The sequence below is a fragment of the Caretta caretta genome, chromosome 27, assembly GCF_965140235.1.
Source record: "Caretta caretta isolate rCarCar2 chromosome 27, rCarCar1.hap1, whole genome shotgun sequence".
In the NCBI taxonomy this organism is placed as follows: Eukaryota; Metazoa; Chordata; order Testudines; family Cheloniidae; genus Caretta; species Caretta caretta.
This window is the reverse complement of record NC_134232.1, coordinates 464,379-487,201: the sequence shown is the minus strand read 5'-3', so window position 1 is coordinate 487,201 and position 22,823 is coordinate 464,379. Positions and strand designations below refer to the sequence as shown.

The window sequence follows — 22,823 nt, the reverse complement described above, 5'->3', positions numbered from 1 at the left end:
CCTGGGGACTTCCAGAACAGCAGCAATCCCACCGTGATTCTCCTGCTGACCCAAGTTCCCCGGAGAATGCAGAAGCAACCTCAGAGTCTCCCTGCAGCACTCAGTGGGTTGGGAGGGGGCAGGATTAAAGACCAGGACCACCAAAAAGGTTGGAGGATCCAGTTACTGGCACACTCCACTTAAAGGGCCCTCACATTCATGAGCACTTATGCAGGCAACTACCCCACTGAAGCACTAATCCAGGTGAGCAGGGGTCTCAGTGAGGCCCACAATTCACTATAATCCAATTCTTCTGCAGGAAGAGAATTTCATGAACCCCACCTCTGTGCCCCTTCAGGTCCGCCCTAGAAAGATTCCCCTTCAAGACTGTCCCCTGGGAGTGGCAGCATCTCTGAGCCAGTGAGCAATATGATTTGCAGTCAGAACAGAGATGTGTAGGGACACGGAGAACTACAGGCTACTCAATCATGTGCTATGTTCTTTGGGGAGCATGCACCCTGCACCTTAAACTGTGATGCAGAAGCTCCAGCTGAAAGATGGGTGAAGCAGAAAATAGAGCACAAGGTGTGGTCACTTTTGAAACAATCTGTGATCTCATGTCAAAGGAGCAGCAAGAAACACCATATGAAGGTGGCAGGCCACACTCCACTGAATGCGCCAATAGCAAAGAGTGAAGAAAAAGTCCAATTAGCTGTGCCAGACTCCTGCTCTTGGGAGGGTTGGGGAGAGCGCAGAGTCAAACCTAATGCAGCTGCCAAGTGGGGTAGGAAGCAACTCCTGGCAGAGAACCTGACTCTTCTCCTGCTCCACCCACTCACACGGCAGGGTGCTGCATGGCCTACTGACTTCCCCTAGCTACCTCAGCTCCAACTGGCGACAGCACCCCACGCAAAACACCACTGTACAGATTTTCAGAATGGTGCTGCCCCACTGAAGCCCTAGGGAAATCTGTCACCTCCCTGCAAAGGAAATTTACTCCTCTCCTGAGATGCTGCCTGACCTGCTCAGCACTTCTCTTAGCATCAGCTTTCAAACCCAAAGGGACAGCTGCAGCTGGGGATGGAAGACCCCCAATACTATCTTCAATCAAACACCATTTCAAAGCCCTGTTATAGCGACAAGAGAGGACTTACTATGGCTTGGGGTGGTGCGGAGGGAGCAGGGTAAGGGGAGAGGAATCAGCAGCCTAGAGGAGAAGTCAACACCAAGAGAAGCTGACCCTATCACTCAGACTTTCATCTCGTGGCTTTGTCCTGAGGACAAAGTTCACGGTTAGCACAAGGTTTGTAACTTGATAACTCCAGTTTGTTAATAAGATGCTACTTGTGAAAAGAAAATACTGCATTCTCATTCAGCCATTGGGAGATGCTGCAAAGTACTCCATAAAAGAGGTGGAGATGTGATTCCAATACCAAGATCTGGAATAAAATATAAAATCCCTTGATAATGAAGTTTGCGCACAACAAAAAGATTGGTCAGGTGGTGAACAACAACACAGACAAGTTACAGACAGAGCAATCTGCATCACTGGGCAAGCCAGATGCAATCAAACAACATGTGTTTTAATATGGCCAAATGCAAGGTCATACACTTAGGAACAAAAAGTGTAACTTACAGGATGGGGGCTGGATCTTGGAAGGCAGTGACTCTGTAAAGGAATTAGAGATCATTGTATTTAACAAAGAACACGAGGTCCAAATGCAATGCTGTGCCAAAAAGGGCGAACAGTGTATAAACAGAGGATTACTAAGCATGAGGAGGGTGGTGATTTTACATCTGTTTACAGCACTGCTGAGACCACTACAGAAATATTGCACTCTATTCTGATTTTTAAAAGGATGCTGAAAAAATGAAGACACTTCAGAGAAGCTTTTAGACACAACAAATTGTGTATCTTAGCAGGGGGTTAGATGGCCCTTGAGGACCCTTCTAACCCTATGGTTCTAGGATTTTAAGAACCACAAGAATGATTTGAGGTTTGGAAAACTTTAAAAACAACAACAACGAGAGACTCGGGATGCTCAGAGCTCGTCTACACTTAGCCTGGTCTACACTACACAGTTAGGTGCACGTAAGGCAGCTTACATTGATCTACCACTGTAAGCATTTACACTAAACTGCAGCTCCCACCAATGCAACTTGCCCACGACACTGATTTAACTCCACCTCCGCGAGAGGCGTAGTGCTCAAGTCAATGTAGTTAGGTCACCGCAGTGTAGAAACTGCATGGCTTACATTAAGAAAGGAGGACTTGTGGCACCTTAGAGACTAACCAATTTATCTGAGCATGAGCTTGCATAAGCTACAGCTCACTTCATCGGATGCATTCAGTGGAAAATACAGAAGATGTTTTTATACACACAGAACATGAAAAAATGGGTGTTTATCACTTCAAAAGGTTTTCTCTCCCCCCACCCCACTCTCCTGCTGGTAATAGGTTTATTATTATAAAGAAAACCTTTTGAAGTGATAAACACCCATTTTTTCATGGTCTGTGTGTATAAAAAATCCTCACTGCATTTTCCACTGAATGCATCTGATGAGGTGAGCTGTAGCTCACGAAAGCTCATGCTCAAATAAATGGGTTAGTCTCTAAGGTGCCACAAGTCCTCCTGTTCTTTTTGCGAATACAGACTAACACGGCTGCTCCTCTGAAACCTGGCTTACATTGACTGCCTTTCAGACGCCCTCCCACAATGCCCAACACCGACACTTAAAGCGGTGCAAGCACTCCTGGTGAGGACACGCACCACTGCTACAGGGACCGTGGCGCCAACCTGCAAAAGCAGTTTAATTATGGCAGCGGCTGTACACTGACGTAACTTAGCTCAACTACGTTTTGTAGCGTAGACTTGCCTTACAGCACTTCGGCTACGTCTACGCTGCACACCTTACAGCAGCACCCCCAAGAAGGGGCCGTAGCTTTGTCGGCAGCAGAGCGTCTTCCTACCGACAACGCACTGTCCACACCGATGCTTTTCGTCAGCAAAACTTCTGATGGTCGGGGTATGTTTTTTCGTACCCGACCGAGAAAAGTTTTACCGATGAAAGTGCAGTGTAGACAAAGCCTTAGTGAAGACGCTGCCGGCACCTCCTGTCAGCGTAGGTACCCCACCCCCCCGCCCCCCAAAGTGGTAGCTATGTGGACACAGCGCTGTCTATGCCAGGGTTAGATTGGCATAACCACGTCACTCCCGAGTGTGGCTATACCGACATAAGTTTGTCGTGCAGACAAGGGCTAAGTCTATTTAGCTGATTGAAGAGAAGGTGAAGAGGTGACTTGATCACAGCTATAAGTACCACATGGGGAGCTTTCTGATGCCGGTAGGTTCTCTAACAAAGTCACAAGCTCTAGTGGTCAGTAGTTAAGAGATAGAAAAACATTTTTTAACAGTGAGGGTAACTAACCATTTGAACAGATTACTGAGATATGAGGCAGATTCTCCATCACTTGGAGTCATTAAATCAAGGTTGGGTGCTTTTCTAAAAGATATGCTCTAGTAATCAGGTTTGATGCAGCGGATGAATTTCTAAGACCTGGATTAGGCATCTGCAAACCACACAGGGAGAGAAGGGACATGGAGCGGAATTCAGGGACAAGAGAGGAGAGGAGCGAGGAGAGAGCGGAGAGCCAACAGTAGTTGGAGGAAAGGAGCTGGGGGAGGTTCGAAAGCTGACGTCAGTGGCACCCAGAAGACAAACCTGGGTATCGGTGGCATTCAGGACAGTTACTCTAATCAAGACCATCAACAAGCTTAAGCTGCTAGTTTTCAGGGCAGGGACGATGTTGCCTCTGTGTCTGGGCAGCACCTAGCTCAGCGGGACCCGGATGCTTAGCGGGACCACGGGGCATTACTGCAATATAAGTAATGCACAACAGCAGATGGGCCCAACTGACCAAGTTTACAGGAGGGAGATACCAGCTCCAGGCAAACCAAACACAACAAAGGAATCCGCCTGGCGCTCTCTGCCAGCTGCGCCCGGAAAGCCCTGGGACTGGACGCAAGGGCACTAGGTGGCCGGTGGGGTTGGGGTTCAGAGGGATTGGCGGGTGCGCTCTTAAGCAGCGATTCTCCCTTCCCGCAGCGGGACCCCCACACCCGCCACCCTCTCACTGAGAGCCAGGCAGCGCCGCCTCTCTTGGGGCACCCGGGAAGTTCTTGAGGCTTCTTGCCCCCCCGGGCAACGCAAAGTGTCCTTCCCAAACGGAGCAGCTGAGACGGAGTTAATGCGGAAGCAAAGACGAACCCAGGGTTCCCCGCAGCACGGGGGGGGGCGCGGGGGGGTCCGAGCCCCGCTCCCCGCAGCACGGGGGGGGCGTGGGGGGGCCGAGCCCCGCTCCCCGCAGCACGGGGGGGGGCGCGGGGGGGGTCCGAGCCCCGCTCCCCGCAGCACGGGGGGGGGCGCGGGGGGGTCCGAGCCCCGCTCCCCGCAGCACGGGGGGGGGCGCGGGGGGGTCCGAGCCCCGCTCCCCGCAGCACGGGGGGGGGCGCGGGGGGGTCCGAGCCCCGCTCCCCGCAGCACGGGGTGGGGGCGGGGGGGTCCGAGCCCCGCTCCCCGCAGCACGGGGGGGGGGGGCGGGGGGGTCCGAGCCCCGCTCCCCGCAGCACGGGGGGGGGGGCGGGGGGTCCGAGCCCCGCTCCCCGCAGCACGGGGGGGGGCGCGCGGGGGGGTCCGAGCCCCGCTCCCCGCAGCACGGGGGGGGGGCGCGCGGGGGGGTCCGAGCCCCGCTCCCCGCAGCACGGGGGAGGTCCGAGCCCCGCACTCGCAGCACGGGGGGGGCCGTGGGGGGGGTCCGAGCCCCGCTCCCGGCAGCACGGGGGGGGGCGCGGGGGGGTCCGAGCCCCGCTCCCGGCAGCACGGGGGGGGGCGCGGGGGGGTCCGAGCCCCGCTCCCCGCAGCACGGGGGGGGGGCGCGGGGGGGTCCGAGCCCCGCTCCCCGCAGCACGGGGGGGTCCAGCCCTGCCTCCCGCGGGCGGCCCCAGGAGACCCGGTGGGGGCCGGGCCGGGCCGGGCCGGGCGGGGCACGCGGGGGCGGGGCCGGGCGGGGGCGGCGGGGGGCGGCGAGGGAGGGGGCGCGCGGGGGCTCTGGGGCGGGGCGGGCGCGCGCTCACCTGCTCCGCGGCCCCGAGGCTCCGGCTGGGAACCCGGAAGCGCAGGCGCCGCCGAGCGCGCGCCCCCCCCCGCCCGCGTGACCCGCGACGACCGAGGGGCGGGGCCAGGGGCGGGGGAGACACGCCCCGGGGGGCGGAGTCGGAGTCTCGCTTCTGCAACCCGGAAACGGGCGGAGGACGCCGGGGGGGGGCGGGGCGGTGGAAATTGGTGCTGCCCCCCCTGCCCCTCCCCCTCCCCGCCTCAGGCTCGGGGCTGGGGAGGGGGTTGGGGTGCAGGAGTGGGGGGCGGTGAATCATAGAATCATAAAAAGAAAAAGAAAAAGAAAAGGAGTACTTGTAGCACCTTAGAGACTAACCCATTCATTTGAGCATGAGCTTTCGTGAGCTACAGCTCACTTCATCGGATGTTTACCGTGGAAACTGCAGCAGACTTTATATACACACAGAGAATATGAAACAATACCTCCTCCCACCCCACTGTCCTGCTGGTAATAGCTTATCTAAAGTGATCATCAGGTTGGGCCATTTCCAGCACAAATCCAGGTTTTCTCACATCCCCCCCACCCCCATACACACACACATTCACTCTCCTGCTGGTAATAGCTCATCTAAACTGACCACTCTCCAAGTTTAAATCCAAGTTAAACCAGAACATCTGGGGGGGGGGGGGGAGGAAAAAACAAGAGGAAATAGGCTACCTTGCATAATGACTTAGGCACTCCCAGTCTCTATTTAAGCCTAAATTAATAGTATCCAATTTGCAAATGAATTCCAATTCAGCAGTTTCTCGCTGGAGTCTGGATTTGAAGTTTTTTTGTTTTAAGATAGCGACCTTCATGTCTGTGATTGCGTGACCAGAGAGATTGAAGTGTTCTCCGACTGGTTTATGAATGTTATAATTCTTGACATCTGATTTGTGTCCATTTATTCTTTTACGTAGAGACTGTCCAGTTTGACCAATGTACATGGCAGAGGGGCATTGCTGGCACATGATGGCATATATCACATTGGTGGATGTGCAGGTGAACGAGCCTCTGATAGTGTGGCTGATGTTATTAGGCCCTGTGATGGTGTCCCCTGAATAGATATGTGGGCACAATTGGTAACGGGCTTTGTTGCAAGGGTAAGTTCCTGGGTTAGTGGTTCTGTTGTGTGGTATGTGGTTGTTGGTGAGTATTTGCTTCAGGTTGCGGGGCTGTCTGTAGGCAAGGACTGGCCTGTCTCCCAAGACTTGTGAGAGTGTTGGGTCATCCTTTAGGATAGGTTGTAGATCCTTAATAATGCGTTGGAGGGGTTTTAGTTGGGGGCTGAAGGTGACCGCTAGTGGCGTTCTGTTATTTTCTTTGTTAGGCCTGTCCTGTAGTAGGTAACTTCTGGGAACTCTTCTGGCTCTATCAATCTGTTTCTTTACTTCTGCAGGTGGGTATTGTAGTTGTAAGAAAGCTTGACAGAGATCTTGTAGGTGTTTGTCTCTGTCTGAGGGGTTGGAGCAAATGCGGTTGTATCGCAGAGCTTGGCTGTAGACGATGGATCGTGTGGTGTGGTCAGGGTGAAAGCTGGAGGCATGCAGGTAGGAATAGCGGTCAGTAGGTTTCCGGTATAGGGTGGTGTTTATGTGGCCATTGTTTATTAGCACTGTAGTGTCCAGGAAGTGGATCTCTTGTGTGGACTGGACCAGGCTGAGGTTGGTGGTGGGATGGAAATTGTTGAAATCATGGTGGAATTCCTCAAGGGCTTCTTTTCCATGGGTCCAGATGATGAAGACGTCATCAATATAGCACAAGTAGAGTAGGGGCTTTAGGGGACGAGAGCTGAGGAAGCGTTGTTCTAAATCAGCCATAAAAATGTTGGCATACTGTGGGGCCATGCGGGTACCCATAGCAGTGCCGCTGATCTGAAGGTAGAATATCAGGGTTGGAAGGGACCCCTGAAGGTCATCTAGTCCAACCCCCTGCTCGAAGCAGGACCAATTCCCAGTTAAATCATCCCAGCCAGGGCTTTGTCAAGCCTGACCTTAAAAACCTCTAAGGAAGGAGATTCTACCACCTCCCTAGGTAACGCATTCCAGTGTTTCACCACCCTCTTAGTGAAAAAGTTTTTCCTAATATCCAATCTAAACCTCCCCCACTGCAACTTGAGACCATTACTCCTCGTTCTGTCATCTGCTACCATTGAGAACAGTCTAGAGCCATCCTCTTTGGAACCCCCTCTCAGGTAGTTGAAAGCAGCTATCAAATCCCCCCTCATTCTTCTCTTCTGCAGGCTAAACAATCCCAGCTCCCTCAGCCTCTCCTCATAAGTCATGTGTTCTAGACCCCTAATCATTTTTGTTGCCCTTCGCTGGACTCTCTCCAATTTATCCACATCCTTCTTGTAGTGTGGGGCCCAAAACTGGACACAGTACTCCAGATGAGGCCTCACCAATGTCGAATAGAGGGGAACGATCACGTCCCTCGATCTGCTCGCTATGCCCCTACTTATACATCCCAAAATGCCATTGGCCTTCTTGGCAACAAGGGCACACTGCTGACTCATATCCAGCTTCTCGTCCACTATAATCCCTAGGTCCTTTTCCGCAGAACTGCTGCCTAGCCATTCGGTCCCTAGTCTGTAGCGGTGCATTGGATTCTTCCATCCTAAGTGCAGGACCCTGCACTTACCCTTATTGAACCTCATCAGATTTCTTTTGGCCCAATCCTCCAATTTGTCTAGGTCCCTCTGTATCCTATCCCTGCCCTCCAGCGTATCTACCACTCCTCCCAGTTTAGTATCATCCGCAAATTTGCTGAGAGTGCAATCCACACCATCCTCCAGATCATTTATGAAGATATTGAACAAAACCGGCCCCAGGACCGACCCTTGGGGCACTCCACTTGATACCGGCTGCCAACTAGACATGGAGTCATTGATCACTACCCGTTGAGCCCGACAATCTAGCCAGCTTTCTACCCACCTTATAGTGCATTCATCCAGCCCATACTTCCTTAACTTGCTGACAAGAATACTGTGGGAGACCGTGTCAAAAGCTTTGCTAAAGTCAAGAAACAATACATCCACTGCTTTCCCTTCATCCACAGAACCAGTAATCTCATCATAAAAGGCGATTAGATTAGTCAGGCATGACCTTCCCTTGGTGAATCCATGCTGGCTGTTCCTGATCACTTTCCTCTCATGCAAGTGCTTCAGGATTGATTCTTTGAGGACCTGCTCTATGATTTTTCCAGGGACTGAGGTGAGGCTGACTGGCCTGTAGTTCCCAGGATCCTCCTTCTTCCCTTTTTTAAAGATTGGCACTACATTAGCCTTTTTCCAGTCATCCGTGACTTCCCCGGTTTGCCACGAGTTTTCAAAGATAATGGCCAATGGCTCTGCAATCACAGCCGCCAATTCCTTCAGCACTCTCGGATGCAACTCGTCCGGCCCCATGGACTTGTGCACGTCCAGCTTTTCTAAATAGTCCGTAACCACCTCTATCTCCACAGAGGGTGGGCTCCGGGAGGGAGTTTGGGGGTGGGGGGCGGGCTTGGGGCTGGGGCAGGGGTTGCGGTGCAGGAGTGGGTGCGGGGACGGGCTCCGGGAGGGAGTTTGGGGGCGGGGGGCGGGCTCGGGGCTGGGGCGGGGGTTGGGGTGCAGGAGTGGGTGCGGGGGACGGACTCCGGGAGGGAGTTTGGGTGCGGGGGGCTGGCTCGGGGCTGGGGGGGGTTGGGGTGCAGGAGTGGGTGCGGGGGGCAGGCTCGGGGCTGGGGAGGGGGTTGCGGTGCAGGAGTGGGTGCGGGGGGCGGGCTCCGGGAGGGAGTTTGGGTGTGGGGGGCGGGCTCAGGGCGGGGGAGGGGGTTGGGGTACAGGAGGAGGTGAGGGCTGTGGCACGTACCTCGAGCGGCTCCCGAAAGCGACCCGCATGCCCCTCTGGCAGTGTGTGAGGCGGGAGTTGCAGGGGTCTCCGCACGCCGCTGCCCACAGAGACCGGCCAGGCTGCTCCCCTTGGCCGCTGTTCCCGTGCCAGAGTTGGCACTTGGGGCAGGGGCAGTGCGCGGAGGCGGGATAGGGGGGTGGCACCGAGTGGAGTGAGGGCGGGCAGGAAGCCGCTTTAGCCCCACTGCCCTGCCAGCGGTGGTGGCAGGGCCAGGGATGCTCTGGGGGAGGCAAGTGGGCGCAGAAGGTGGAGCTGGGGGAGAGACCCAGCCCCGAGCATTGGCCTCTGACATAGAAAGGACGACACAAAATGTTAAATTACTTTGAAAAATCAGAGGAGGTGACTTAAGTGTGAATTCCAGTCCTGGAGGCACTCAAAACTAGTGGCACTAACAATGGTGTGGTGATCAAATGGGGCTTTTCCATCTATATTATTATTTAGTAAATTGCCATTTTGCAGTCCCCTTTATTGTGGTGGTTCAAACAGTTGACAGACCCAATGTCACTGCTTGTCCCTGAAGCTATTGGTATATGTGCCGCCGACATGCCCAGGCAGGTATGGTCCTGTGTGTGACCAGCCATCTGCTCAGTATTTCACCAAAGGGGGCCATCGTAGCTCTGTCAAAAACAAAGAACCAATGGATTGTCGTGGTTATTGGGAAAGGTTTTGATGGTAAATAGTTTAAGAAATATGTAAAATATAGAATATTAGGTTTCAAAACTGTTTAAGTGAGAACTTATCACCAAAGACCAGGTGCGGTCTTGGCTAACTCAGTCAACGCTGAGAAGAATGGACATCCATGGAGCCAGCCATGTTTGTTGTCTGAACCAGGTGTAGGCTTGAGGATTTACAAAGACAAAAGAACCCCAAGAAAAGTCTCTGAAACGGGGACCTCTGGCTGGGTAAGAGACAGTGGTCTGTAATTGTATAAGAGATGAAGAAAGAACGCAGATTATTATCTGTTACTGAGGAGAAACTCTGCCAGTGGCAGTCTCTCACGAAAGGTAGATGCCAGCATTCTAGACTGAACTAGGACTGACCATTGGGTGAGAGACCTTATAAGACAGGAAAGTAACTTTTTAATAAGTATAGGCTATAGATTGTGTGTTATGTTCTGCTTTCACCTGTAACTGTATGTTTCCACACCCTTACATTTGTTTTTATTTGAATCTCAACCCCAGACTGTAAAATAAACTTCAGTTTTTTTCTGTAGATGTGTCTACGGGCTTTGTGCTAAGGAGTGTTAAAGTGAGGTGAAACCAGTGAGCTGGGGTGCACTGCTTCCACGGAGCCAGTGGATCGGTGAACATTGTGGGTATCCAGTAGCTAAGGGACTGGGCAATCGAGTGTAGCAAAATGGTATGTGTAGCCAGTATTGGGAGAGGGTGGGGCTTGTGTTTCCAGCAGCCGGTAGTTGAGGAGGGTCTCCCCTGGGGAGTAGGGACCAGGCTTACTCCTACTGTGAGCTGGTGGTGGTGATACACCCTGGACACCTCGGGTAATCCCCAAAAGTGTCACCGTATAGTTTTGTGGTATGCAATAAAACCTAGAGATGGCACCTATCGGTCACTCACCTTGTTTAACCCCCCCCGGCTGATTGCTCCATTAGCCTTGAATGTTACAGGGTTGGGACTCCATTCAGCCCTGGTCACGGTGCATCCCAGAACATCTGCCTGGAACATCTCCATGCAGTGACACATGGTGCCCATAAACCCTGCTTCATGGGCAGGCCTCGGAGTTAGCCAATGCAGTGCCCAAAGGGCATGAGCCTGGCCAGGGAGCCAGCGTGGCCAGGATGTGATTTAGCATATCCCCTGAGAGAGCTACTTTAAAGCTGCCCTTCCAAGGTTGAGCCCCTGCAAACTATGATCAGGGGACTGGAACACATGACTTATGAGGAGCGGCTGAGGGAACTGGGATTGTTTAGTCTGCAGAAGAGAAGAGTGAGGGGGGATTTGATAGCTGCTTTCAACTACCTGAAAGGGGGTTCCAAAGAATCATAGACTATCAGGGTTGGAAGGGACCTCAGGAGGTCATCTAGTCCAACCCCCTGCTCAAAGCAGGACCAATCCTCAACTAAAACATCCCACCCAAGCCTTTGTCAAGCCTGACCTTAAAAACCTCTAAGGAAGGAGATTCTACCACCTCCCTAGGTAACGCATTTCAGTGTTTCACTACCCTCCTAGTGAAAAAGTTTTTCCTAATATCCAACCTAAACCTCCCCCACTGCAACTTGAGACCATTGCTCCTTGTTCTGTCATCTGCCACCACTGAGAACAGCCAAGCTCCATCCTCTTTGGAACCCCCCTTCAGGTAGTTGAAGGTTACAATCAAACCTCCCCTCACTCTTCTCTTCTGCAGACTAAAGAAGCCCAGTTCCCTCAGCCTGTCCTCATAAGTCATGTGCCCCAGACCCCTAATCATTTTTGTTGCCCTTCGCTGGACTCTCCAATTTATCCACATCCTTCTTGTAGTGTGGGGCCCAAAACTGGACACAGTACTCCAGATGAGGCCTCACCAATGTCGAATAGAGGGGAACGATCACGTCCCTCGATCTGCTAGAGGATTGATCTAGGCTGCTCTCAGTGGTAGCAGATGACAGAACAAGGAGTAATGGTCTCAAGTTGCAGTGGGGGAGGTTTAGGTTGGATATTAGGAAAAACTTTTTCACTAAGAGGGTGGTGAAACACTGGAATGCGTTACCTAGGGAGGTGGTGGAATCTCCTTCCTTTGAGGTTTTTAAGGTCAGGCTTGACAAAGCCCTGGCTGGGATGATTTAGTTGGGGATTGGCCCTGCTTTGAGCAGGGGGTTGGACTAGATTCCCAACTTTATCACAGGCTCCTTGTGTTACGTTGGGGAAATCATTTAATGTCTTGAGCCCTAGCTCTCCCTCTGTACCAAGGATGAGAAATTTCAGAGTAACAGCCGTGTTAGTCTGTATTCGCAAAAAGAAAAGGAGTACTTGTGGTACCTTAGAGACTAACCAATTTATTTGAGCATAAGCTTTCGTGAGCTACAGCATCCGATGAAGTGAGCTGTAGCTCACGAAAGCTTATCCTCAAATAAATTGGTGAGTCTCTAAAGTGCCACAAGTCCTCCTTTTCTTTTTAAGGATGAGAAAGTTACCTTTCCGCCCTTGGGACAAGCAATCCATTAATGCTTGTGAGGCACTCTGGCACTATAGTGCTACTATGCATCTGTAGAGAGCCAACAGCCAGGCTCAGGGAGTTTTATAGGATCATAGAAAGAAAAGGAGGACCTAAGGTGCCACAAGTACTCCTTTTTCTTTTTGCGAATACAGACTAACACGGCTGCTACTCTGAAACCTGTTATAGGATCATAGTTTCTAAATTACCCTTTGTGTTTCCTCAAAACACTTATTTTGACCAGGCCTCCAACAATCTCAGCTTGGCTAGACCTCTCTTCTCGTGAATGACTGATTTCAAGCCAGTGCAGCCTCTCAAACCTTTCAGTCATCACTCATGGATTAATGGACCTGCTCTCTCTCTAGCTGGCTGAGGGAATCAAGGCCGGTGCTCAACTTGATGGCATTTCTCTGTCTGTTTGGACATAATACAGTCAGGTTTGAACAGAGCATAGGATCAACTCCAATATTTCACGGTATCAGTGGGCAGAACCCTATTCCTTTTGGTGACCATTAGAGAACAGCAGAGGGAAAGGAGGGACACTTGGGGCCCCTGGCAGCGGGTTAGCAGACCCATTGCCTTTAGCCAGGGCTGTAATTGACTACAGATCAAAGAACTGGTTGATGATAGCCATTAACACCTTCCAGCATAACCGAGCCCCCCATGTCAGTTCTGCCTGTTGTCTCAGTAGGGTTAAAAGTGGTGACACCTTAAATAATGTATCTCCCAGGCAGGAAGAAAAGAAATAATAATCGTGAGGGAGAAGTGGGGAATGGAAAGGCCTGGCATTGGGTGGTGGGGGAGGGGAGAAAGGGAGACCCTGGTAGGGAGGAAGGGAGAATGGGGGAGCACACAAAGTCTTTGGCATGGGGGAGAGAAGGGGTGACCCTGGTAGGGGGGCACACAGAATCCCTGGCATAGGGGGAATGGGGCAGTACACAGAGCTCTGGCATGGAGGAAGAGAATGCCGGACGTGGTATGGGGAAAAGTGGGGAATGGGGGACACATAGGGTATGTCTACACAGGGAAGAAAAATCTGCGGCTGGCCCATGTCAGCCGACACGGGCTCACGGGGCTGCTTCATTGCTGTGTATATTTTGCTCAGGTTGGAGCCCAAGCTCTGGGACCCTCCCAGCTCGCAGGGTTAGCACTAAGCCCACACTTGTTCTGTGAAAAAGTATGCATTTTAATCATCAGTTCTGAAGGCGACAGAGAGGATGGCTTCCCGTTTTATCTATGTCACACAGAGCAACATTATAACTTTATACAGTACTCTTGATATACAGTAGTATTCACAAAAATACAAGTTAGTAGCTTTCTTTGCTGGACGACCACTCATATTGTCTTCTAAATAGAAAAAGACAAACATGGAAAGATTTAAAAAGTTTCTGTCTAGCTACAGGAAAAGCTGGATTTTCATTTAATGCACAGCAATATTTTCTTCCTTCTGTTACCTAAGTATCAGAGTAAGACGCAGGGCTGCCACTACGGGAGACTAGAAACTGTTCAGCTCCCCTCTTCCAGTGCTGCCACTTCATCGGTACGTGCTACTGATGCAAAATGCAGCACTGCTCCTGCACCTGAGCTCAGCTTGAGGAGCTCTCTCTACGCAGGATAAAAGCTCTGGAAGGGTCTGATTCAAAGTCCAATGAGCTTTGGACCAGGACCTAAGGCCTTGATCCAGCAAAGTTGTGGGCTAAGGCCCAGATCCTCAAGGTATTAGGCACCTGACTCTCCTGGGAGTTAGGCTCCTAAATATCTTTGAGGGCTTGGGCCTTAGTCTCACTGACTTCAGCAACTGTGTAAGGGCTTTGCTGGATCAGAGCTACAGCTCAAGTTGTGTACCCCACTGAGAGTAAAAGAGAGATCTTGCAGGCCTCGGCCCTAGCCAGCCGAAAGCAGGCTAGTAACTGAACAACTGCTCATATGCATCTAGCATCTCGGTGGCTTGTTCTCATTCTTCTAGAGGACCCTAGACAGTCCCACGGAAGACAGTCCCACGAAAACCCTTATCTGATTACTGAGATGTGGAGATGGAAGCTGAGCACCATGGCAACAAGCCAGTTGTAATGACAACCTTTAGATGAAAATGGGTTATCCTCTGAAAGGGACTAAAGCCCCTGTGCTCTGCCCCCACTCACATGAGCAGAGGGGAGGAGCAGCAGCAGCTCAGCATCATGCTCTTCCCTTCTCTCTGATCTCAGGGATGCCTCTGGTCCCAGCACGTGGGGCTGGTGAGGAGCGTGAAGGGTCAGCCCGAGGAGATAGCAGTTCTCTGTCGTGTTCTCTCTTCAAGCCCATGGGGGCTCTGGATCACATGTGGAGAGGGGCACTGCAATATGGCTTTGAGGATGGGCAAAGGCAACTGTCCTATGGAGCTGTCCCAAGATGGCCACTCTCCCAGTGCATCATGGGACATCTTCAGGGATGATCTGATGGCAAGTGAGCAAAGGGGAAGTCCCAGAGCCTCCTAGTCCCTGCATGGGTGGGGGATGGTGTGGCTCCAAAGCAGGAGCTCAAGGGGAAATGCAGTGATAACTCTAGGCATTGCTAATATTCCCTGATTTACCTTACATCAGCCCTGTTGAAAATTTCTTCTTCATCCGAAGAGTCTCTGTCATATAACTTCTGGGCCATGGATTTTTTACGTATAGAATCCAGTGGGAGATACATGTCTCTAAGCCAAAGCGGTTTCTCCATACTTGAAGTCTCTGATACACCAGGGACCTGGAAGACAGAGCAGAGACATTTATACTGTGCTGTAGTGTCAATTACTGGCACATTTGGTAAGTACAATTATCTGGCACATCGAAACTTCTGTCTGTGCTTACCTGATGGATCACTTCAGAAGAGATTTTGGTCTTTCTCTCTTGGGAGAGTTTCTGAAACGACCTTTTAAAAAAAGAACATCACGTAAAGCAAGTTAGTGACTCCTCCTAAATCTCGCTCCCCATGCGCTGCTACCCTGCTCCAGCTGACATGGCACAGTGAGCAGTGGGTTTGGAAGCCAGCCAATTGCCACTCAAACTGTTGTGACGCTTTTGGACTTAACGGATTGGAAATAAAGGGGCTGCAAGGGAGATGGAAGGCCTCCAAGCATTTTTGTCCCTGAAGAATTCCCTCTTTTTAGTACTTTTACAAACAAGGTTCACCATGGTGCAGCTACAGATGGCCTCAGGTAGCCCTTTCCTGCCAGTACGAAAACATCCACTCTCTTACTGGTAACATTTCATCCTGAATCTACAAGATAAACAACCAAAGCACAGCACAAAGACAGGCCACAACAGCAACCTGCCTCGTGCCCACGCAGGGGAGCAAGGTGGCATGGGGCACCCCCGTACGCTGTGTGGGCCTCCATCGTGCAGGAGGAGAGACAGCCTTGTCAGGCAATGCTTTCTCCCCTGTATAAGTGGGACTGATGTCAGTGGCATTACTGGGGCAATGCAGCAGAGAAGCAAGGCTCAGCTTGTCTGAAAAGGCCCTTGCGCATGCAAGTGAGCCCCTTGTGCAGTGACCTGCTAACGTGGGACTCCCGGGCCGTCAGCTTTGGATATGACCCAGAGTGTCTGTTCCCATGGCAGGTTTCAGAGGAACAGCCGTGTTAGTCTGTATTCGCAAAAAGAAAAGGAGTACTTGTGGCACCTTAGAGACTAACCAATTTATTTGAGCATGAGCTTTCGTGAGCCACAGCTCACTTCATCAGATGTGTACCGTGGAAACTGCAGCAGACTTTATATACACACAGAGAATATGAAACAATACCTCCTCCCACCCCACTGTCCTGCTGGTAATAGCTTATCTAAAGTGATCCACCAATGTGATATATGCCATCATGTGCCAGCAATGCCCCTCTGCCATGTACATTGGTCAAACTGGACAGTCTCTACGTAAAAGAATAAATGGACACAAATCAGATGTCAAGAATTATAACATTCATAAACCAGTCGGAGAACACTTCAATCTCTCTGGTCACGCAATCACAGACATGAAGGTCGCTATCTTAAAACAAAAAAACTTCAAATCCAGACTCCAGCGAGAAACTGCTGAATTGGAATTCATTTGCAAATTGGATACTATTAATTTAGGCTTAAATAGAGACTGGGAGTGGCTAAGTCATTATGCAAGGTAGCCTGTTTCCTCTTGTTTTTTCCTACCCCCCCCCCCCAGATATTCTGGTTTAACTTGGATTTAAACTTGGAGAGTGGTCAGTTTAGACCAGCAGGAGAGTGAGTTTGTGTGTGTATGGGGGTGGGGGGGAAGTGAGAGAACCTGGATCTATGCAGGAAATAGCCCGACTTGATTATGTAAAGAGTTGTCACTTTGGATGGGCTAGCACCAGCAGGAGAGTGAATTTGTGTGGGGGGGTGGAGGGTGAGAAAACCTGGATTTGTGTTGGAAATGGCCCACCTGATGATCACTTTAGATAAGCTATTACCAGCAGGACAGTGGGGTGGGAGGAGGTATTGTTTCATATTCTCTGTGTGTATATAAAGTCTGCTGCAGTTTCCACGGTACACATCTGATGAAGTGAGCTGTGGCTCACGAAAGCTCATGCTCAAATAAATTGGTTAGTCTCTAAGGTGCCACAAGTACTCCTTTTCTTTTTGTTCCCATGGCAGTGTGTAGCCGCCTCATACGGTATTTAGTAATTGTGAGTATTATCGCAGTGCCTGGGACCCCAGCTGTGACCAGGGCTTGTGATAAATGAAGGGGTGGGAGATAGCTCCCTTTTATGGACACCCAGCCAGCCAGTTAGCTATAAAATCCCTGTTAGTAGCTATTTTCTACTTGCTTTACTTGTAAAGGGTTAAAAAAGCAGCTAGGAAGGGACTGGGCACCTGACCAAAAGAGCCAATGGGAGGGCTAGAACTTTTTAAAATTGGGAAAAAGCTTTCCCTTTGTTTGTTGTTCTCCGGAGAGAGGAGACACAGAACAGCAATGCTGTAAGAAGCTTTAAACCAGGTATGAAAAATCATCAGATCATACCTAGGAATTACTTACCTGAATCCTAGATATGTAAGTAGATCAGGGAAGATCTAGGAAGATGCGATTAGGTTTATCTCTTTTATTTCTTTATGGCTTGTGGACTCCTCTGTGCTAACCCCCAAATGCTTTTGTTTTGCTTGTAACCATTAAGCTGAATCTCAAGAAAACCATTCTTGATGCTTAATTATTATATTTGCTCTTTTAAAATCTAGCACTAGCCTAAGTTCCAAATGTATTTTCTTTCTTTTTGTTTTTAATAAAATTTACCTTTTTTAAGAACAGGATTGGGGTTTTTGCGTCCTGAGAGGTTTGTGCATATGTTGTTTAATTAGCTGGTGACAACAGCTGATTTCCTTTGTTTTCTTTCTCTGCTCTTCCCCGCAGAGGGTGGTGGTGAAAGGACTTGAGGGTACCCCACAGAGGGGAATTCCCAAGTGCGCCTTCCTGGGTCCTAAGGGTTTTTTTTTTTTTTTTTTGCACTTGGGTGGTGGCAGCATCAACCCATCCAAGCTCAGAGAGAAGCTGTAACCTTGGGAGTTTAATACAAGCCTGGAGTGGCCAGTATTAATTGTTAGAATCCTTGCAGACCCTCTCCTTCTGCACTCGAAGTGCTAGTGGGGGAATCAGCCCTGACAGGACCCCGCTGCACTGGGCTCTGCACACACATACAGCGTAAGAGACTGCCCAGCACAGAAGAGCCAGCCATTGGAACAGGCACATGCCACGAGCTGGGGAGAAGGCTAGATGCCAAGCAGTGCGACCAGTGGCATGAGTGGCAAATGGCAAGGTAGGGCCACCAGTAACTTTAAATAAAGGTTTGGGTTGGTTGTGCGGGGAGGGGATGAGCTCACAGAGAGACGAAGGGCAGGGAGAAGGCAGGGAGGATGAAGATGATGTGAGGGAGGGGGGTGGCAATAGGACTTCTTGCAGTTCCCTGCAGAGGGCGATTCACCACGAGGAAGATCAGCAGCCCCGAGCCCCTTTTCCCCCCTTGTAGTGAAATGGTTACCCCTTTGTTGGGGTTGGGAGGCAGGTGAAAAGGAGGGCAGAGAAATGGAGGGAAACTGAGGTGGGGAAAAAAGTGGGAGTAAGAAGGTGGGAGCAGATAGAAAGGTCAGGGGAAGTAGAAATGGCGGGGCCAAGAATGGGTGGCAGGGAGCAGGAGGGCAGAAATGGGGAGCACAGAGTTGGAGGGGGAGATGGGGAAACTTGAAGATGGTTCAGCTCTCGGGGTGAGAGACAGAGATCAGATGCCTTGGCGTCGGGAGTTGGGGCACGTAGGAGGGAGAGAGCGAGAAGATGGGTCCCCGTGCCACTCCTGGGGAAGCAGGCCTGCCATCTAGCCCGCAGGCCACAGAATGGAAAATGCATGGTCCCGCCCCCGGGGCAGTGCAAAGCAGCAGATGAGTCCACGCCTGTGTGCTTTTCATAGGGCTCAGCTAGGCAGCTCTGACTTGTGAACATGGGACACAAGGCTCAGAACCCTCAGCCAGGGCCGGCTCTAGGTTTTTTGCCACTCCAAGCTCCGAGAGTGCAACTGTTCAAGCAAAAAAAAAAAAAGGATGGCTGGAATTGTGCCGTCCCAAGCACGTGCTTGCTTTGTTGGTGCCTAGAGTCGGTCCTGCCCTCAGCTTGCCCGCAGTGCCCCAGGCAGAAGCATTGCTAGGATTGAGTGGATGCAATGGGCAAGAGTAGAATCCTCCACGGATGCCTGAGGAAGAGAGTCAGAGGTGCTACAGGCCTGCTGTGCCCGTGTGACCCCAGTTATGTCCAACACAGGGCACAAGCAGCAAGCAGACAGGCTCAGAAAATCCCTTCTTCGAAGCCCCTTAGATTTCACTGCTGCACAGCAAACAGGAGCAACGTCTCCTAGAGCCCCTGCAATGAATGACGCTGAAATAATCAAGTCGATCAACCCAACCTTCCTTTCATGCTGCTCTGGAGGAGGAGCGTGAGTGGATGACTTCAGCTATGTCCTTTCATGCACTTAAAGCAGAGAGGTACACTGCAGCAGAGGAAGCCTGGTCTCTGAGCACTGATGCGCTGGTAAGGGGCATCTACAAATATCCTGTCTTCTCCCCAGTGGCAAACCCTGGGCCCTAGGAGAGTGTGTGCAAGGGGAGGGGCAAGGAAATCTGCTCATTTATTTAAATTAAAACGCTCCCATGACTTGATATGGAGGTGGTACCACTGGGCATCATATCATGAGGGCATTTGCAGGAAAGACTTATTTTTTTCTGAATAAATATGGTAAATATTAACTGCACAGAGCTAATGAATCACAATATGCGTGTGAGCAACACTGGGGTCCCGGGCAAACTGCTGCATTAGTATTGGCTAGTAGGGCCTGGGAAGAGACAGTGGTGATACATTGTTACAGCAAATGGCATAGCTGTCACATGCGATTAATAATTACTGTGGAGAAGAGCAACTTGCAAGCTGCTGGTGAGAGGTTTGCAGATGTCTAAGTTTATTAGTCAGCAGCTGGGATCTCTCACTCTTTGGAGTGTCTTCTCTGTGTTTGCTAAAAGTGAAGCATTGTTTTTTAAATATCCAAGTGGGTGCCTTGTGATTCTCCAACATGCAATATTTGAAAGGTTTGGAACAGTCTAAGATTAGGCATTGTCTAAAGGAGAGAAAACAGCTGTCTGTGTTACACAACACTGGCAGGGGAAAAGAGAACAATTACCATATTGACTGTGGTTTGTTATCATGTGTTGATTGAGAAGATGCTGCGGATCTTTGGGAACAAATCTGCTTAAGAAGAAAAAAAAATGATTCTTAAACAACAGCTGCCAGGCATTTTCTCCCTGTATGCTGCATACAAGAAACACCAAGATACTGGTTATTAAATAGGAGCTAAACAAAAATTTTCTATCTAAACAATTTTTCACTGGGAAATTGTTCTTCGACTAAACAAAATGTTTCACTAAAAGTGTTTGCTGCAGAAAAGTTAGATTTTTTCATTGAAAAACCCAAAACTGAAATATTTTTATTTGAAAATGCTGCCACACTTCCTTGTGATAGTTTTAGTTAGGTTGCCTCATGTCCCTATTCTTCTCAATGGACTGGTCTCCCTAGCTGAACTACATGTCCCATGATGCACCACGGCCAGCAACTCACATGATGCACCATGTCCTCATTCCAAGAGGAGAGATCAGAGTGCATCATGGGAAATATAGTCCAACCAGGAGTCGAGTCTATAGAGGAGAATGAAAACAAGAGGGAGGAGCCACTACCATCTAGAGCTGGTCACTTTGGTGAAATATTCTTTCATTAAAGCTGAAACCTATCGTTTCCATGAAATATCTGCCTGAAAATTTTTTGGCTTGAGCGAGACAGACAAGTCCTTTCTCAACCTGATTTGAAGTAAGAACAGAATTTGAACCCCTGTCTAGACCAGTTCTCTAGCCACCAGGAAAGAGAGAGAGAGACAGACGCTCTTGGCTTTGTTCTATCACCGGACACTTTACTGATATATCTAAGCAACAATGTGATGACATCAGGACACTGCTTGTGATCCTGTGCCCGGATCCTGCAGTCTTCACACAGGTAAAGCTGCCATTGACTTCAATGGACAGTTATTCCTGCCATTTTCTTGGAGGGACCCGCCTGTCCCAATGATGGGTGCAATGCTACTGTTGCTGTAATTTGCACTCTGGTAGTGCCTAGCTGCCCCACAGCCCTGTTGTGCTGGGCACTGTCCAAACAGTAGATACCAGCAAGACAGTCTCGGGCCCAAATTAAAGTGTCAAGAGGTGATGGTTGAACACAACACATGGAAGGGCGGATGTGAGATAATGAATGGTGGGAGTTCTGCCTGAGTAGGGACTGCAGGGTTGAGCCCCCTTTGAAACTATTACCACGGTGCCCTCTTTCAGCTCCTCCCTGAGCACTCCTGAACTAAGACCCTGCGTGTGGGTAGTGTGGAAGAAGTGGGTGGGCTTATTAAATATTTCCCTCCCAAGGGAGGAGTAGGCTATAGCTGTGCTCTTTATGCAACAAAAATAATGCGCGAAACCACACTGGCATGGCCGGTCTAGTCCCAGATACCCCAGTGACCGAGGACCCAAAGCGCACGCTGCATCTGGGAGGTGCGTTTGCAGCATGTGCAGATATACCTGAGCTAGCGATGATTTAGTGAGATCAATGTGATCTGGCTGGATCAAAGCTCGCTTGAGTAACAAGAGCTGTACAGCCATGGCAGCATGAGCCCTCAAAACATCCCAGCTAGATCTAAGCCAGCTGGGGTGTCTGCCAGGGCTACAACCAGAGGCGCTAACTCCGTGAGTGCTCCAGGGCTCAAGCACCCCTGGAAGAAAAATAGGGGTGCTCAGCACCCACCAGCCACCGCTGTTCAGCGGGGCTGTGGATCAGCTGTTCAGTGGGACCATTGACCTGCTCTTCAGCCCCACCAATCAGGTGTTAGGTGGCTGGCAGGAGGTGTTTGGGGGAGGGCGGGGGCAGGAAGAGATGGAGTGGGGGCAGGGCCTCGGGGAAGGAGCAGAGCCGGGGCAGGAAGAGGCAGAGTGAGGGCAGAGCCTGGGGGAGGGGGCAGAGTGGGGGCAGGGCCTCGGGGAGGGGGCAGAGCGGGGGCAGGAAGAGGCAGAGTGCGGGCAGGGCCTCAGGGAGGGGGCAGAGCGGGGGCAGGAAGAGGCAGAGTGAGGGCAGGGCCTCAGGGAGGGGGCAGAGTGGGGGCAGGAAGAGGCAGAGAGCGGGCAGGGCTTCGGGGAGGGGGCAAAGCGGGGGCAGGAAGAGGCAGAGTGAGGGTAGAGCCTGGGGGAGGGGGCAGGGCGGGGGCAGGAAGAGACGGAGTGAGGGCAGGGCCTCGGGGAGGGGGCAGAGCGGGGGCAGGAAGAGGCAGAGTGAGGGCAGAGCCTGGGGGAGGGGGCAGGGCGGGGGCAGGAAGAGACGGAGTGAGGGCAGGGCCTCGGGGAGGGGGCAGGGCGGGGGCAGGAAGAGGCAGAGTGAGGGCAGGGCCTCGGGGAGGGGGCAGGGCGGGGGCAGGAAGAGACGGAGTGAGGGCAGGGCCTCGGGGAGGGGGCAGAGCGGGTGCAGGAAGAGGCAGAGAGCGGGCAGGGCCTCGGGGAGGGGGCAAAGCGGGGGCAGGAAGAGGCAGAGTGAGGGCAGAGCCTGGGGGAGGGGGCAGGGCGGGGGCAGGAAGAGATGGAGTGAGGGCAGGGCCTCGGGGAGGGGGCAGGGCGGGGGCAGGAAGAGGCAGAGTGAGGGCAGGGCCTCGGGGAGGGGGCAGGGCGGGGGCAGGAAGAGACGGAGTGAGGGCAGGGCCTCGGGGAGGGGGCAGAGCGGGGGCAGGAAGAGGCAGAGTGAGGGCAGGGCCTCGGGGAGGGGGCAGGGCGGGGGCAGGAAGAGACGGAGTGAGGGCAGGGCCTCGGGGAGGGGGCAGAGTGGGGGCAGGAAGAGGCAGAGAGCGGGCAGGGCTTCGGGGAGGGGGCAAAGCGGGGGCAGGAAGAGGCAGAATGCGGGGAGGGGGCAGAGCGGGGGCAGGAAGAGGCAGAGTCAGGGCAGAGCCTGGGGGAGGGGGCAGAGCAGGGGCAGGAAGAGGCAGAGAGCGGGCAGGGCCTCGGGGAGGGGGCAGAGCGGGGGCAGGAAGAGGCAGAGTGAGGGCAGGGCCTCGGGGAGGGGGCAGAGCGGGTGCAGGAAGA

The 22,823-nt window shown here is 51.9% G+C and overlaps 1 protein-coding gene and 2 long non-coding RNA genes across 10 annotated transcripts in view; 1 reads left to right on the top strand and 2 right to left on the bottom strand.

Moving 5' to 3' along the window:
* Nucleotides 1–5,197, bottom strand: part of PLEKHM1 (pleckstrin homology and RUN domain containing M1) — a 52,126-nt gene extending 46,929 nt beyond the window's left edge. For 5 of the 7 annotated variants that reach the window (XM_048830466.2, XM_075123622.1, XM_075123623.1 and 2 more), the window contains exons 1-2: nt 5,115–5,194; nt 1,616–1,648 (exon numbers count right to left, since the gene is read on the bottom strand). The gene's annotated coding sequence lies outside the window, so the exon portion shown is untranslated. Of the gene's footprint in view, nt 1–1,615; nt 1,649–5,114 lie in introns of all 7 variants that reach the window. The other 2 variants (XM_075123621.1, XM_075123620.1) reach the window with 2 other exon arrangements.
* A 3,807-nt stretch (nt 5,198–9,004) lies between these two features.
* Nucleotides 9,005–17,824, bottom strand: LOC142070174 (uncharacterized). 2 transcript variants are annotated; one of them, XR_012666173.1, is made up of 3 exons: nt 15,006–15,217; nt 14,744–14,901; nt 9,005–9,644 (listed from the first exon to the last, which is right to left on the bottom strand). It is a non-coding gene; the product is annotated as an uncharacterized LOC142070174 (long non-coding RNA). The 2 variants fall into 2 exon arrangements; XR_012666172.1 differs by lacking the exon at nt 9,005–9,644 and adding an exon at nt 17,428–17,824 and having other exon boundaries at nt 13,380–14,901; nt 15,006–15,066.
* On the top strand, nt 17,088–19,479 carry LOC142070175 (uncharacterized). The gene is made up of 3 exons (XR_012666174.1): nt 17,088–17,136; nt 17,747–17,947; nt 18,940–19,479. It is a non-coding gene; the product is annotated as an uncharacterized LOC142070175 (long non-coding RNA).
* Nucleotides 19,480–22,823: the final 3,344 nt, after the last annotated feature.